At 39.3% G+C, this 16,266-nt stretch overlaps 1 protein-coding gene and 1 long non-coding RNA gene across 5 annotated transcripts in view; both read left to right on the top strand.

Moving 5' to 3' along the window:
- Positions 1-16,266, top strand: part of inpp5ka (inositol polyphosphate-5-phosphatase Ka) — a 137,960-nt gene that overhangs the window by 55,189 nt on the left and 66,505 nt on the right. The window lies entirely within an intron of this gene.
- On the top strand, positions 8,877-11,026 carry LOC144033428 (uncharacterized). Its single transcript, XR_013287978.1, has 2 exons — positions 8,877-10,757; positions 10,858-11,026. It is a non-coding gene; the product is annotated as an uncharacterized LOC144033428 (long non-coding RNA).

Here is a 16,266-nt window from a genome sequence, read left to right as displayed (position 1 = left end):
ATATATCCTTAAAGAAGCATTCCCATTTGTACGAAGCAGCTAGAGCTACGAAAATTTGTAGACATATGTAACAGCCCAAGATGTACAAAAAAGTCTCTTGGTGCCCTGTGCTAAACCCAACAGGAAGTCCCCCAGGGGCCGGGCATCACATTTTGAGCTAAAAAACTCCTCTTTAACAAAGCATACCCGGCTGTACGTTTCACATAGAGTTACCAAAATTTGTAGAGGTATATAACAGCCTTCGAGGTACAAAAAACTCTTTTTGAACCATATGCTAAACCTAACAGGACGTCCGCCATTTTGATTTACTTTGGAATGTGTTGCCATTTTTTTTGGCCATTTCATAGGGGTCATATTTTAACAAACTCCTCCTACAGAGTTTATCCGATCATCTTCAAACTTGGTGTGATTCATCTTAAGATGTTGAAAATGAAAAGTGATTGAAAGTTTTTTATTTCGTCACACGCTGTTGTCATGGCATGCACTTTTTGCAAAGGAAAAAAATCCTTCTTAATGAAGCATTCCCAGTTGTACGAAGCAGCTAGAGCGACGAAAAATTGTAGACATATGTAACAGCCCAGGATGTACAAAAAAGTCTCTTGGTGCCATGTGCTAAACCCAATAGGAAGTCCCGCAGGGGCCGGGCATCACATTTTGAGCTAATTACTCCTCTTTAACGAAGCATTCCCGGTTGTACGTTTCACCTAGCGCTATGATAATTTGCAGGCATACATAAGAGCCCATGATGTACAAAAAAGTCTCTTGGAACCATGTGCTAAATCAAACAGGTAGTCTGCCATTTTGATTTATGATGGGATTTGTTGCCATTTTTTGTGGCCTTTTTCAGGGGTCATATTTTAACGAACCCCTCCTACAAAATGTATCCGACTGTCTTCAAACTTGGTGTGTTTCATCTTAAGATGTTTAAGATGCAAAGTAATCGAAAGTTTTTTATTTTGTAACACGCTGTTGCCATAGCAATGCATTGTTTGTCAAGTGCTGCTTTTTTTTTTTATACACATGAAAACTCATGGAACTTTGCAAACACATCAGACTTGTCATGAACATGAATTTTCAGAGATTTATTGTGCAATTTGCAATAAATAGCGCCCTCTAGACATTTTTATGAAGCATTTCCGATTGTATGATTATGCTAGACCTACAAAAAAGTATTATGTAGCCATTTGCCAAACCAAAGAGGAAGTCCGCTATTTTGATTTTATTTTGGGAATTATACATCATTTTTGGCCTTTTTCATTAAACTTTGCACAGACAAGGCATGGAAAAAACTAACATTTTAAATGGTCCTTGTTCCATGTAACAGTTGTCAAGTGCTGCTTTTTTTTTTTTTATACACATGAAAACTCATGAAACTTTGCAAACACATCAGACTTGTCATGAACATGAATTTTCAGAGATTTATTGTGCAATTTGCAATAAATAGCGCCCTCTAGACATTTTTATGAAGCATTTCCGATTGTATGATTATGCTAGATTTTTAAAAATTAGGACAGAACCCTATCAGCCTAAGACCTACAAAAAAGTATTATGTAGCCATTTGCCAAACCAAAGAGGAAATCCGCTATTTTGATTTTATTTTGGGAATTACACATCATTTTTGGCCTTTTTCATTAAACTTTGCACAGACAAGGCATGGAAAAAACTAACATTTTAAATGGTCCTTGTTCCATGAAACAGTACCCCAACATGCCAGTACCCCGACGTGCAAGTACCCCAACGTGGCCCAGGTTGCGAGGGCCCTTTATAGCTGCTCGCAGCTCTAGTTATTCTTCTTCTTCTTTTTCTTTGTTATTATTCTTTTCCGCAAACAACCACATTTTTGAGGCACTAAACATGAACGAAAACTCACCAAACTTTACACGCAGATCGGGCCTGGCGAAAAATTTGATATTTTAAAGTCGCCATACATGATAACAGAAAAATGGCTCTGTAGCGCCACCTACATAGGTTTAACGGATCCCTGTCCCGCTACGATTGTCCTATGGCTACGAAAATTGTGTGGCACCTGTAGCACATCCAGATGAACAAAAACCTCTTTGATATGTGTACCCTAAAATAGACAGGAAGTGAGGTATGAGTATTTGAATGTCCAATTTTGGCCCATTTTTGCACATTTACAGGGGTCATACTTTTGCCCGCTTCTCCTACACGGTTAACCCGATTGACTTCAAACTTGGGCTGTACCATCTCAACACCTGGGACAACATCATGGTAAAAAATCTAAAGTTTTTGATATACTATATGACGGCGGCGGTGCATCAAATTTAGAGTTTAAAAATTCTTACTTCACGAAGCATTGCCGGTTGTACGTTTAATCTAGAGCTACGAAAATTGGTACACATATGTAACAGGCTATGACCTACAAAAAATCCTGTTGGTGGCATATGCTAAACCTAACAGGAAGTCCGCCAGAGGCGAGGCATCAAATTTTGTGTTTCAAAATTCTTATTTAATGAAGCATTCCCGGCTGTACATTTCACCTAGAGTTACCAACATTTGAAGACATATGTAACAGCCCTCAAGGTACAAAAAACTCTTTTTGAACCATATGCTAAACCGAACAGGAAGTCCGCCATTTTGATTTACTTTGGAACGTGTTGCCATTTTTTGGGCCATTTCATAGGGGTCTTATTTTAACGAACTCCTCCTACAGAGTTTATCCGATCATCTCCAAACTTGGTGTGATTCATCTTAAAATGTTGAAGATGAAAAGTTATTGAAAGCTTTTTATTTCGTCGCACGCTGTTGCCGTGGCATGCACAGATTGCGAAGGAAAAAATTCCCTCTTAATGAAGCATTCCCAGTTGTACGAAGCAGCTAGAGCTACGAAAATTTGGAGACAAATTTAACAGCCCACGATGTACAAAAAAGTCTCTTGGTGCCATGTGCTAAACCCAACAGGAAGTCCCGTAGGGGCCGGTCATCACATTTTGAGGTAAAAAACTCCTCTTTAACGAAGCATTCCCGGTTGTACGTTTCACCTAGCGCTATGATAATTTAGAGGCATACATAAGAGCCCACGATGCACAAAAAAGTCTCTTGGAACCATCTGCTAAACCAAACAGGAAGTCCGCCATTTTGATTTACGTTGGGATTTGTAGCCATTTTTTGTGGCCTTTTTTAGGGGTCATATTTTAACGAACTCCTCCTACAAAATTTATCCGACTGTCTTCAAACTTGGTGTGCTTCATCTTAAGATGTTTAAGATACAAAGTTATCGGAAGTTATTTATTTTGTCGCACGCCGTTTCATGGCGATGGATTGTTTGCCAAGTAAAATGCTGCTTTTTTTTTTTGGTCTAAACATGTGCAAAAACTCATGAAACTTTACACACACATCAGGCTTGTCATAAGCATGAATATTTTAGAGATTTCTTATTAAATTTGCAATAAATGCTTCAATAGCGCCCTCTAGACATTTTTATGAAGTCTTTCCGATTATATGATTCAGCTAGATGTGTGAATATTGGCAGGCATGCCTAATATATTCAAAAAGTATTCTATATAGCCATGTGCCAATCCATTTTGATTTTATTTTGTTAATTGTGCATCATTTTTGGCCTTTCCATGAAACTTTACAAACACAAAGCATGGCAAAAACGTTTAAAATTTAGATGGTTTCCTATTTGACAGTACCCCAACATGCCAGTACCCCGACGTGCAAATACCCCAACGTGGCCCGGGTTGCGAGGGCCCTTTATAGCTGCTCGCAGCTCTAGTTAGGGCCCGAGCAGCGACCGCTGCGAGGTCTCTCTTGTTTTTGTAAGAATTCTTCTTCTTCTTCTTCTTCTCCGTAAACGATCGCATTTTTGAGGGCCTAAACATTTACGAAAACTCACCAAACTTTGCAGTCTCTTCGGGCCGGGCGAAAAATTTGATATTATGTAGTTGTCATAACAATGCGACTCTGTAGCGCCCCCTAGCGTAGAAAAATGAAACCCAATCCCGGCCCGTTTGACCTTGAGCTACGAAAATTGCCAGGCACGTGTAGCACCCCGAGACGCACAAAAAAGTCAGTGGAAGCCATTTCCTAAAATGTACAGGAAGTGAGCTATGAATTTTTGAATGTCCAATTTTGGCCCATTTTGGCACATTCACTGTGGCCATGCTTTTTCTGCCTTTGCAAACATTTTTCATCCATTTGACTTCAATCTTGGCATTTATCATCTCAAGACCTGATAGAACAACTGGGCAAAAAATCTTGCCTTTTCGAAATACTATATGACGGGGGCGGGGCATCAAATATTGCCTTTATAATTTCATTTGTCCAGAAAGACAAAATGCTGAATAACTCCCATGTACAAGCTCCAAAAAATCTCAAACTTCTCATGCAACTTAATAGTCACGGCCTGAAAACATCTATATGATAAAACTCTGTTATATATATAGCGCCACCTAGTGGTGACAATAAATGTCATACTTTACGTTTTTAGCTACTGTGCCAAGCTCTTTGAAGGGATTCAGTTGAAAACTGGTCAGACAAGCCTTTAGATGTTGATCATGCCCCACACGGAATATTGTAACTTTTCGCCAAAGGGCGTGGCCGCTACGGTGCCGCAAAGTCTGGTAATTTTTCGTGACAATAAAAGCTGCTTTAACTTGACCCAGATGATCCTATCTTCTCAAAATTTCACACATTTGATGAGAGTCCAGCCCTTAAGACATCTACAAACTTATATTTCATCTTACTGGTAGCGCCACCTACTGGCAATTTTTTTTCTTACGATTTTTCTTCAATGTTTTTCTCCAACCACATTAACGGCACTTACCTCATATTTGCTCAGATGAGGGTTTCGGTCTTCATGATATCACAACACGAAGTTTGTGAGTTTTCGCGAATCGCTATGGGCGTGGCTAAGCGCTGTTTGCCAAGAAAACAACACCAATTTTGAGGGCCTAAACCGGCACAGAAACGCATGAAACTTGGCACACACATCTGGCCTGGCAAAATGAGCTATATTTTATCCTGGATTGTGCTATTTTTAGAAAAATGACTCAATAGCGCCCCCTAGAAAATTTTAATGAAGCAGCCCCGGTTGTACGTTTAAGCAAGATCGATGAAAATGTTTAGGTGTATGAGGGAGCCCAAGACCTACAAAAAAGTCTCTCAGACCCATCTGCTAAAATGAACAGGAAGTGAGCTACGAATTTTTGAATGTCCCATTTTTTACGATTTTAGCACATTTACAGGGGGCATACTTTTGCCCACTTGTCCTACACGTTTCATCCGACTGACTTCAGACTTGACCTGGGCTATGTCAAGACCTGAGCCAACGACAGGGAGAAAAATCTTGACTTTTCAAAATACTATATGATGAGGGCGGGGCATCAAAATTTGTGTTTCGCAATGAAAAAGGATATGCTTAATAACTCCCCGGTACATGCTCCAAAAAATCCCAAACTTGACATGTATGTTTATAGTCAAGTCCTGAAGCTATCTCTATGACAACATTCAGTTATATATGCAGCGCCACCTAGCCCTTGAAGCATGAAAAAAAAATACCCCACTTGCGGTATTTCTACAAAAAATGTAAACTCATTCTAAGTGTGATAACTAAGTCATTTAGAATATTCTTTTACTTTCCACCACTCAAAATGTTCACTGGCATCAGACCTACCCAAACATATATATTTTTGTTATTTAGTTTTATGTATTTTTGATAGCCTCTCTGGACATTAAAAGCAATATCGTGACTGAAGGATATGCTTAAAGGAAGGCTCCTTTAATTTTACATGTATGGCTTGATTGGCAGTAAATAGTTAGTATAGCTACGAAACATGCATAAGAGCTGAAGAATACACTCCTATATTGATTTATTTAACTTTTTTCAACATAGAAGTACTTCCGTGTTGCAACGCCCCCAAGTGGTGACGTCACTAGTGTGTATACTCGCTTGGGGAACAGTAGTTCACGCAGACATAACAACGAGGAAGACACAAACGTCAGTTATGCCTTACTGTATTGCAAAATTTTGCAAGGCGTCGGCAAGGAAAAACCCGCGAGACCCCCCCCCCCCCCAAAAAAAAAAAAAATAAAAAAAAAAGCTACTTGAGTAGACAATGGTTTGTTTGCTAAGTGCTGTCAACCTCCCGAAGGACAAGCAGGCGTGCGCGCAGCGAACATTTCAGGCATGAGGACTTCGAATATATGTTACAATTTGAGATGGGGTACGCCACACGCCTAATACTAAAGCCCAACGCAGTACCGAGTATCTTTAAAGAACCAGACGTGGGAAATAATCAAGCCGATGGAGGAGCCGCAACTGCTAGCAACACGGAGCCTTCACTCTCACAACAGCCGACACAAATCGAGGTCTTATTACGGCCACTGAAAGATCTCGGAGAAGCGAAGCAAATTTAAAGCGAAAGGTAGGCATGTTTCGGGGGTGGGGGGGGCATTGGTTATTATACTGCACGGACTGTTTTATTTCATAATTCATTTGAAGGTGGCCAACGCAGGGGCACGTCGGCACGTTACCGTAATGCACAGTATTAACAATCGTTGGGGCGGCTGGCTTGACTTCGTCTTTTCGAGTGGCGGCTGGCCTGACCGCAGTGGGACGCTACGCAAAAAAGAAAAAAAAACAGCTAGGGGAGGTTGGGTGCTGTAACGACGATACATTTAATTTTACTATTTTTTCTTTTTCCTGAAATATTTCGTCAGTTCCACACGTTTTGCATTGCTCGTACTGTGTGTCACTTTACCTGTTGGATATTTGCTCCTCCAAGACTTTTCTTCTTCACATCTTTCATCGCAACCAAAGCTATCCTGAGAATGTCTATTTAGTATTGCCATGTTGAATGTCTGATGTTCCAGGATGCAGTTGAGATTGTCCGCAAGGAACCGATCCTCGAGTTCTTTCATTTCCAGACAGCACACATTCATTAGCGGATTGTCCATTCCTGTGCAGCTCCCGCACCACCCCCCGCCTGATTCACTCGTTCGTTAAAGTTTATTTTGTGCCCGAAAAGACCATCTGGCGCCACAACTTTCACATCCAAGGCAGACTTTCCTTCGGTAGTGTTATTTTGTCGTGTTGGCTCGAAGCGATAAGGTTTAATCCTTCCGGGTTTGACGCTAGATGCACGGCTGCGTTGCATAGTGCTTCCATAGTGTAGCGTTTACACACTAGTGACGTAAACATCCGGGTTATTTAGTTACGTGTAACAAACATGCCGGCGTTCGATTCATTTTAACAATGGTTTAAAAGTTATTAAATGTACATAAAAAAATAATCACGTCACCAAATTAATTATTGAAAAAGTAGCAACTTTTTGCTGCTAAAAATGGATCAATAAGTAAAGTGTCCCTTTAATAACTCCCAGGTACATGCTACAAAAAATCCCATACTTGAAGTGTATATTTATAGTCAAGTCCTGAAGGTATCTCTATGTCAAAATTCAGTTATAAATACAGCACCACCTAGTCCTTGAGGTATAAAAAAAAATGCCTCACTTACGGTATTTTTACAAAAATTGTAAACTCATTGTAAGTGTGATAACTAAGTCATTTATGAATATTCTTTTACTTTCCACCACTCAATATGTTCACTGGTATCAGACCGATCCAAACATACGTATTTTTTATTTAGTTTCATTTTTTTTTATCGCCTCTATGGACAATAAAAGCAACATTGTGCAATGAGTATGAGCGATGATGTGTGTATATATACTTTTACGAAAAATACCAATCAGGGCAACTCATTGCCTAAAAATAAAAAAAAGACACTGATTTTTGCAGATCTTAACAATCACCAAAACCCATTGAGCTTGAAGCACTTATCACACCTGGCAAAAAAAATAAAAATAAAAAATCCACATGTAATGGTTTATCATGCCATTTTCAAAGAAATTCTGCTTCCAATGTGCAAGTACCCCAACGTGCAAGTACCCCAACGTGGCCCGGGCTGCGAGGGCCCTTTATAGCTGCTCGCAGCTCTAGTTATTCTTATTATTATTATTCTCCGCAAACAATCGCATTTTTGAGACGCTAAACGTGAACAAAAACTCACCAAACTTTACACGCACATCAGGCCTGGCGAAAAATTTGATATTTTAAAGTCGCGATACATGATAACAGAAAAATGGCTCCATAGCGCCACCTACATAGGTTAAACGGATCCCTGTCCCGCTACGATTGTCCTATGGCGACGAAAATTGTGTGGCACCCGTAGCACATCCAGATGAACAAAAACCTCTTTGATGTGTGTACCCTAAAATAGACAGAAAGTGAGGTATGATCATCTGAATGTCCAATTTTGGCCCAGTTTTGCACATTTACAGGGGTCATACTTTTGCCCGCTTCTCCTACACGGTTAACCCGATTGACTTCAAACTTGGGATGGACCATCTCAACACCTGGGACAACATCATTGTAAAAAATCTAAAGTTTTTGATATACTATATGACGGCGGCGGTGCATCAAATTTAGAGTTTAAAAATTCTTACTTCACGAAGCATTGCCGGTTGTACGTTTAATCTAGAGCTACGAAAATTGGTACACATATGTAACAGGCTATGACCTACAAAAAACTCTTTTTGAACCATATGCTAAACCTAACAGGAAGTCCACCATTTTGATTTATTTTGGTAACGTTTTGCCATTTTTTTGGCCATTTCATTGGGGTCTTATTTTAACGAACTCCTCCTACAGTGTTTATCCGATCATCTTCAAACTTGGTGTGATTCATCTTAAGATGTTGAAGATGAAAAGTTATTGAAAGCTTTGTATTTCGTCGCACACTGTTGTCATGGCATGCACTGTTTGCAAAGGAAAAAAAATATCCTTAAAGAAGCATTGCCAGTTGTACGAAGCAGCTAGAGCTACGAAAATTTGTAGACATATGTAACAGCCCAAGATGTACAAAAAAGTCTCTTGGTGCCCTGTGCTAAACCCAACAGGAAGTCCCCCAGAGGCCGGGCATCACATTTTGAGCTAAAAAAAAATCCTCTTAAACAAAGCATACCCGGCTGTACGTTTCACCTAGAGTTACCAAAATTTGTAGAGGTATATAACAGCCCTCGAGGTACAAAAAAATTCTTTTTGAACCATATGCTAAACCTAACAGGACGTCCGCCATTTTGATTTACTTTGGAATGTGTTGCCATTTTTTTTGGCCATTTCATAGGGGTCATATTTTAACAAACTCCTCCTACAGAGTTTATCCGATCATCTTCAAACTTGGTGTGATTCATCTTAAGATGTTGAAAATTAAAAGTTATTGAAAGTTTTTTATTTCGTCACACGCTGTTATCGTGGCATGCACTTTTTGCAAAGGAAAAAAATCCTTCTTAAAGGTACACTCAGTATTATACAGTGGCATCTAGTGGTGAAACAATAAATCATTCGAAAAAAACAAACAATTGTTTGTGTTAGTAGTATGTAAAAAGATATGTTGTATCACATAAACGTACTTTTTTAAAATATAACGGTTAGTCTAGAAATCGCAAATTATCTTACATGTCCGGGCCGCGGCTTCTAGTGTCCGCCATGTTTCGCCGCCATCTTTCTGCTACGGGTGCCGTCAAAGACAAATTTCAGCGCTCTATATCGTAACGCGTTTTTGGAACGCACTTCCGGTTTGTATGGCGACCGCATGTCCACGAAGAAGAAGAGTTTCCGGTCCCCGAAGAGAGCATTATCAAGCATCACACTTACTTTGGGAATTTATTTTATTTCAGCGCGACAAAACAAGAGTTTATATTGTAGCCGCATTTGCCAGATGGAGAGAAATGAGGAACAGACTAGGTTTGGGACGTGCCGGTGCCTTCGACTGCTTTCTACTTGACCGGTAAGTAAGAGTACATTTGTGTTTACGTTTTGAGAGCGAGAGAAAAAGTATACTCCGTACTAATTAATACGATGTTCGTACCTTTGTTTTACGATCACTGTAGCTGTTGATTAGCAACTCCGCACCACTCGAACGATTTCGTTATGTAGCTACTTGCTTTGAAAAAAAAAAAGATTCCCGCTGGCACGTTATATTTAGAGTAAATGCGCAAGTTATTGTGTAATGTAATGTAACTGTGATTTCGGAGGTATATTTGCCCATAACTTCAATGGAGAATCTAAAGCATAGTGTATTAGTGGAGGAGTTGAAAATTGTTTTCGCTGTGGTTGGTGAAAATAGTGTTCTCGAAATTAATTTTCGGCAGGGAATAACTTTCTGGACTTAAATGCTGGCTGTACCGTAAGCACTGCTAGAGTCTGAACTCTCTCACTCAAGTGTGTACTGGTCCATTGTGTAATTGGGTGCACAAGAATTTACAGGCTGCCACGTTTTCCACGGAAATTCGACAAGCAAGCAGCCTTTGCATATTCAATGCAGTATGCAGTCAAGTTACTTTTATCTAGCTAATACAATGTTTTGGGCCCAAAAACTAAAGATCTTACCTCTATTTTGGGGGCTTTGTTGGAAAGTTGGTGACATATAGTAGTATCATCAATTATTCTATTTTATTTTATAATTTTGTTTTTGTTTGTGTCACACTAGATCAACAGCCAAACTTGAGGGGTTCCAGAACCATATTCTGATGTATACAAGCATTCATGCACCGTTTAAATACATCACCGACCTGCAAGAAAAAAAAATATCAAGGGGAGAGTCAGCAGCCAAATTGGAATGCCCCGAATGAGGACACTTGAATGGAGGACCCCAGAAGGCTTCGGTGTTGTACCACCAGTATCTCCACCTACCATATCTGAGCTGCAACAAACTGAAGTCAGCCGACGTCTTGGTATGTCATTTACATATGGACGGCATTGCACACTACATGAACTTTTTGTGTGAAGCAATACGGAATGGTCACATGTACAAGCACCACTTGTTTTACACAGGACCTGCTGACCAGGTGTCTGAAGCCATGGAGTGACTCCTCCCTCACTTTCCTCAGCAAGCCTTTGAAGAATATGATATCATCGTTGGTGGGAACATGCCCTCACTCCATAACATGTACTTGTGCAGTCAAGGAGCATGTAAAACTTAATAAAACCAGCAAACATTGAAGTGACTTCATTTTTACTGCAGTCTGTTCACACAATCAATGGACAAGCCTTCCTTAATTTTGCCCCAATAACATCATAGAGTAGGCGAAAAGTAGTGTTACAGATCATACTGTGTTCGGGAGAGTTTGAGGAATGTTGCAATGTTAATGGGGGGCAATGTCAGCACACACACACAAAAAAAACAAAAAAACATCATGGTATTGAGTTAATCAGATATTTTAGCTGTGTACAACACATACCTGCTCTGTAACACTACTTTTTGCCCAAACCTGTATGTCTATTTTCCATATTTTGAAATGCACAGCGTATTGGTAAAATTCTGGAACAACTGCAATTCATGTAGCTCATTATATTCTAACAGCATTTTTTTTTTTTTTTTTTTTTTAGTTAATATGTTCATTTCATGTAGACTTTTATTTTACTTTATTTTATTCATTCATTTTCATGTACTGTACCTTACATTCATTGGCCAATGAAGAATTCCTTGTCATTGCAAGCATTTATAATAATTCTCCAGGCTTTTGATGTTTTACATTTCTGGTCATGTAAAATAGTGTTAGGTTAGGTGTCGAATGAACACTGCATGTTGACGCCAAAGGAAATAGTATTTTTTTAGTTATTCAAAATGTACAAATTAACACACAACAACAATATACAAGTTATACAAACTACAACAACAAGTGTCAGACATGGACTAATTATATGCCAGGTAAAAAACCTTTGTATTGTCCTCAAGGATCTGGGAAAGTGTCACTTATTTGCTACAAGTCCACCAAGGTGCTGCAGTCTGGGATCCAGGTACAGGAAATCATGGTGGTGCTGATGTGTCAGCAATGTGTCAAAAAGTATTTCTTGGTGTCAGTCTATCAGCTGGACTTGGATATCTTCATGTTCCTCCATGGTAATTTCCTGTACGAGTCTCTGCAAGAAGGTAACAATTGTATGTCAGATGAGGTACCAAACAATGAACTGAAAGTCACTGAGCCAATGAAGTACATTATTACATGAGCAAGACTATTTGTGAAAGCCATGTAAATTCCTGCACATCGAAGTACAAGGAAGCTGTTGTATCTTCAATCAAAACTAATTAAGTTGCTTAGTGATATTTATTAGGTAAAATTGTTCAACATGGTGAAAAATCGATATCTGAGTAAAGGGTTTCAAATGTTTTTGTAAGCAGCACTTTTCTGAGTGGTTAGTAGCAACAAGACACGGGGGTGGGGGGTGGGGGGGGTTTTACGAGTCTGAGTTGCAGATGTGTCGTTCAGTTAACACCATTATTTTTGCACGATATACTAAACACATCAGCAAACGATGTAATCTAAATACCACATATTCCAAGCAAAGGTATGTTTTGAGCCATTCACATGCATGCTCGAATGGAATTATTTTTCCATGATGACATAATTGTACGTTACGAGACACCGTGTTCTCTTCCGCGTTCTCTTCCTCGTCGTCTCTCTCGCCCCCTCCTCGCCCTCTTTGAGATGGTCCACATGTCTATAAAACATATAACATAACTGTGTGTTCTCTGTTGCATGGTTTAGTTGCACTAACAAATATGAACATAGATAGCCATTATCATTAGCTGACGTACAGTATTTCCAAACAATGCCGACAAAAATATTAATTCTGAAATTAAATGACTAAATCACAATTATTAGGGATCTGTACAGTATGTCTAACAAATGCAATTCACTTACGTCATCACTCGAGGGAATACCAGAAGTTGTTTGCGTTCTGTTCCGGTGAAATTGGTGGTAGGCTGTTGAAGTAGGGTCTCTCTGGGACGCCGTAGTTCGTGTGCTTAAAATCATTGCATTATCTTGTTTGACCGATAGATGGCGGTCGTGAGCTACACACTGGGGCTTTAATGAAGCATTCCCAGTTGTACGAAGCAGCTAGAGCGACGAAAAATTGTAGACATATGTAACAGCCCAGGATGTACAAAAATGTCTCTTGGTGCCATGTGCTAAACGCAACAGGAAGTCCCCCAGGGGCCGGGCATCACATTTTGAGCTAAAAAACTCCTCTTTAACGAAGCATTCCCGGTTGTACGTTTCACCTAGCGCTATGATAATTTGCAGGCATACATAAGAGCCCACGATGTACAAAAAAGTCTCTTGGAACCATGTGCTAAACCAAACAGGAAGTCCGCCATTTTGATTTATGATGGGATTTGTTGCCATTTTTTGTGGCCTTTTTCAGGGGTCATATTTTAACGAACCCCTCCTACAAAATTTATCCGACTGTCTTCAAACTTGGTATGTTTCATCTTAAGATGTTTAAGATGCAAAGTAATCGAAAGTTTTTTATTTTGTCATACACTGTTGCCATAGCAATGCATGGGAATTGCACACCATATTTTGCGTTTTGATTAAACAGACAAAGCATTCCCGGTTGTACGTTTCACCTAAAGCTATGATAATTTGCAGGCAAACATAAGAGCTCAGGATGTACAAAAAAGTCTCTTGGAGCCATATGCGAAACCAATCAGGAAGTCCACCATTTTGATTTACGTTGGGATTTGTAGCCATTTTTTGTGGCCTTTTTTAGTGGTCATATTTTAACGAACTCCTACAAAATTTATCCGACTGTCTTTAAACTTGGTGTGCTTCATCTTAAGATGTTTAAGATGCAAAGTTATCGAAAGTTATTTATTTTGTCGCACGCCGTTGTCATGGCGATGCATTGTTTGCCAAGTAAAATGCTACTTTTTTTTTTTGGTCTAAACATGTGCAAAAACTCATGAAACTTTACACACACATCAGGCTTGTCATAAGCATGAATATTTTAGAGATTTCTTATTAAATTTGCAATAAATGCTTCAATAGCGCCCTCTAGACATTTTTATGAAGTCTTTCCGATTATATGATTCAGCTAGATGTGTGAATATTGGCAGGCATGCCGAATATATTCAAAAAGTATTCTATATAGCCATGTGCCAATCCATTTTGATTTTATTTTGTTAATTGTGCATCGTTTTTGGCCTTTCCATGAAACTTTAAAAACACAAAGCATGGCAAAAACGTTTACAATTTAGATGGTTTCCTATTTGACAGTACCCCAACATGCCAGTACCCCGACGTGCAAATACCCCAACGTGGCCCGGGTTGCGAGGGCCCTTTATAGCTGCTCGCAGCTCTAGTTAGGGCCCGAGCAGCGACCGCTGCGAGGTCCCTATTGTTTTTGTAAAAATTATTATTATTATTATTATTATTATTATTATTATTATTATTATTATTATTATTATTATTCTTCTTCTTCTTTATTCTCCGCAAACGATCGCGATTTTGGGTACCTAAACATTCACGAAAACTCACCGAACTTTGCACACTCCTCAGGCCCGGCGAAAAATTTGATATTATTAAGTCGTCATAACAATGCGACTCGATAGCGCCCCCTAGCGTAGAAAAATAAAAACCAAGCCCGGCACGTTTGAGCTAGAGCAACAAAAATTGGCAGGCACGTGTAGCACCCCGAGACGCAAAAAAAAGTCTATTGGGACCATGTAGCTAAAATGTACAGGAAGTGAGCTATGAATTTTTTTATGTCCAATTTTGGCCTATTTTGGCACATTCACTGTGGTCATGCTTTTTCCCCCTTTGCAAACATTTTTCATCCAATTGACTTCAAACTTGGCATTTATCATCTCAAGACCTGAGAGAACAGCTGGGCAAAACATCTTGCCTTTTTGAAATACTATATGACGGGGGCGGGGCATCAAATATTGCCTTTAAAATTTCATTTGTCCAGAAAGAGCAAATGCTTAATAACTCCCATGTTCAAGCTCCAAAAAATCTCAAACTTCTCAGGAAACGTAATAGTCACGGCCTGAAAACATCTATATGATAAAATTCAGTTATACATATAGCGCCACCTAGTGGTTACAATAAATGTCATACTTTACGTTTTTAGCTACTGTGCTGAGCTTGTTGAAGGGATCCATTTGAAAATTGGTCAGAAAAGGCTTAAGATGTTGATCATGCCCCACACCGAATATTGTAACTTTTCGCCAAAGGGCGTGGCCGCTACGGTGACGCAAAGTCTGAAGATTTTTCGTGAAAATAAAAGCTGCATTAACTTGACTGAGATGATCCTATCTTCTCAAAATTTCACACATTTGATGAGAGTCCAGCTCTAAAGACATCTACTAACTTACATTTCATCTAACTGATAGCGCCACCTAGTGGCAATTTTTTTTATTACGAATTTTCTTCTACGTTTTTCTCCAAACACGTTAACTGGACCTACCTCATATTTGCTCAGATGAGGGTTTCGGCCTTCATGATGTCACAACACGAAGTTTGTGAGTTTTCGCGAATTGCTGTGGGTGTGGCTAAGCGCTGTTCGCCAAGAAAACAACGCCAGTTTTGAGGGTCTAAACATGCACAGAAACTCATGAAACTTGGCACACACATCTAGCCTGGTAAAATGAGCAATATTTTATTGTTGATTGTGCTATTTTTACAAAAATGACTCAATAGCGCCCTCTAGAAGTTTTTAACGAAGCAGCCCCGGTTGTACGTTTAAGCAAGAACGACGAATATTTTTAGGTGTATGAGGGAGCCCAAGACCTACAAAAAAGTCTCTTGGACCCATTTGCTAAAATGAACAGGAAGTGAGCTACGAATTTTTGAATGTCCCATTTTTGACAATTTTTGCACATTCACAGGGCGCAGACTTTTGCCCACTTCTCCTACACGTTTCATCTGACTGAGTTAAGACTTGACCTGGACCATGTCAAGACCTGAGCCAACGACAGGGGGAAAAATCTTGACCTTTCGAAATACTATATGATGAAGGCGGGGCATCAAAATTTGTGTTTCGCACTGAAAAAGGATATGCTTAATAACTCCCCGGTACATGCTCCAAAAAATCCCAAACTTGACATGTATGTTTATCGTCAAGGCCTGAAGCTATCTCTATGACAACATTCAGTTATATATGCAGCGCCACCTAGCCCTTGAGGCATAAAAAAAAAATACCCCACATACGGTATTTTGTACAAAAAATGTAAACTCATTCTAAGTGTGATAACTAAGTCATTTATGAATATTCTTTTAGTTTCCACCACTCAAAATGTTCACAGGCATCAGACTTATCCAAACATATATATATTTTTATTTATTTTTGATAGCCTCTGTGGACATTAAAAGCAATATCGTGAATGAAGGATATGCTTAATAACTCCACGGTACATGCTCCAAAAAAAATCCCACACTTTACATGTATGCTTAT

Source organism: Festucalex cinctus, chromosome 13 (genome assembly GCF_051991245.1).
Source record: "Festucalex cinctus isolate MCC-2025b chromosome 13, RoL_Fcin_1.0, whole genome shotgun sequence".
Lineage (NCBI taxonomy): Eukaryota > Metazoa > Chordata > Actinopteri > Syngnathiformes > Syngnathidae > Festucalex > Festucalex cinctus.
Note: the sequence above shows the minus strand (reverse complement) of the source record. Positions and strands in the feature narration are given on the sequence as shown.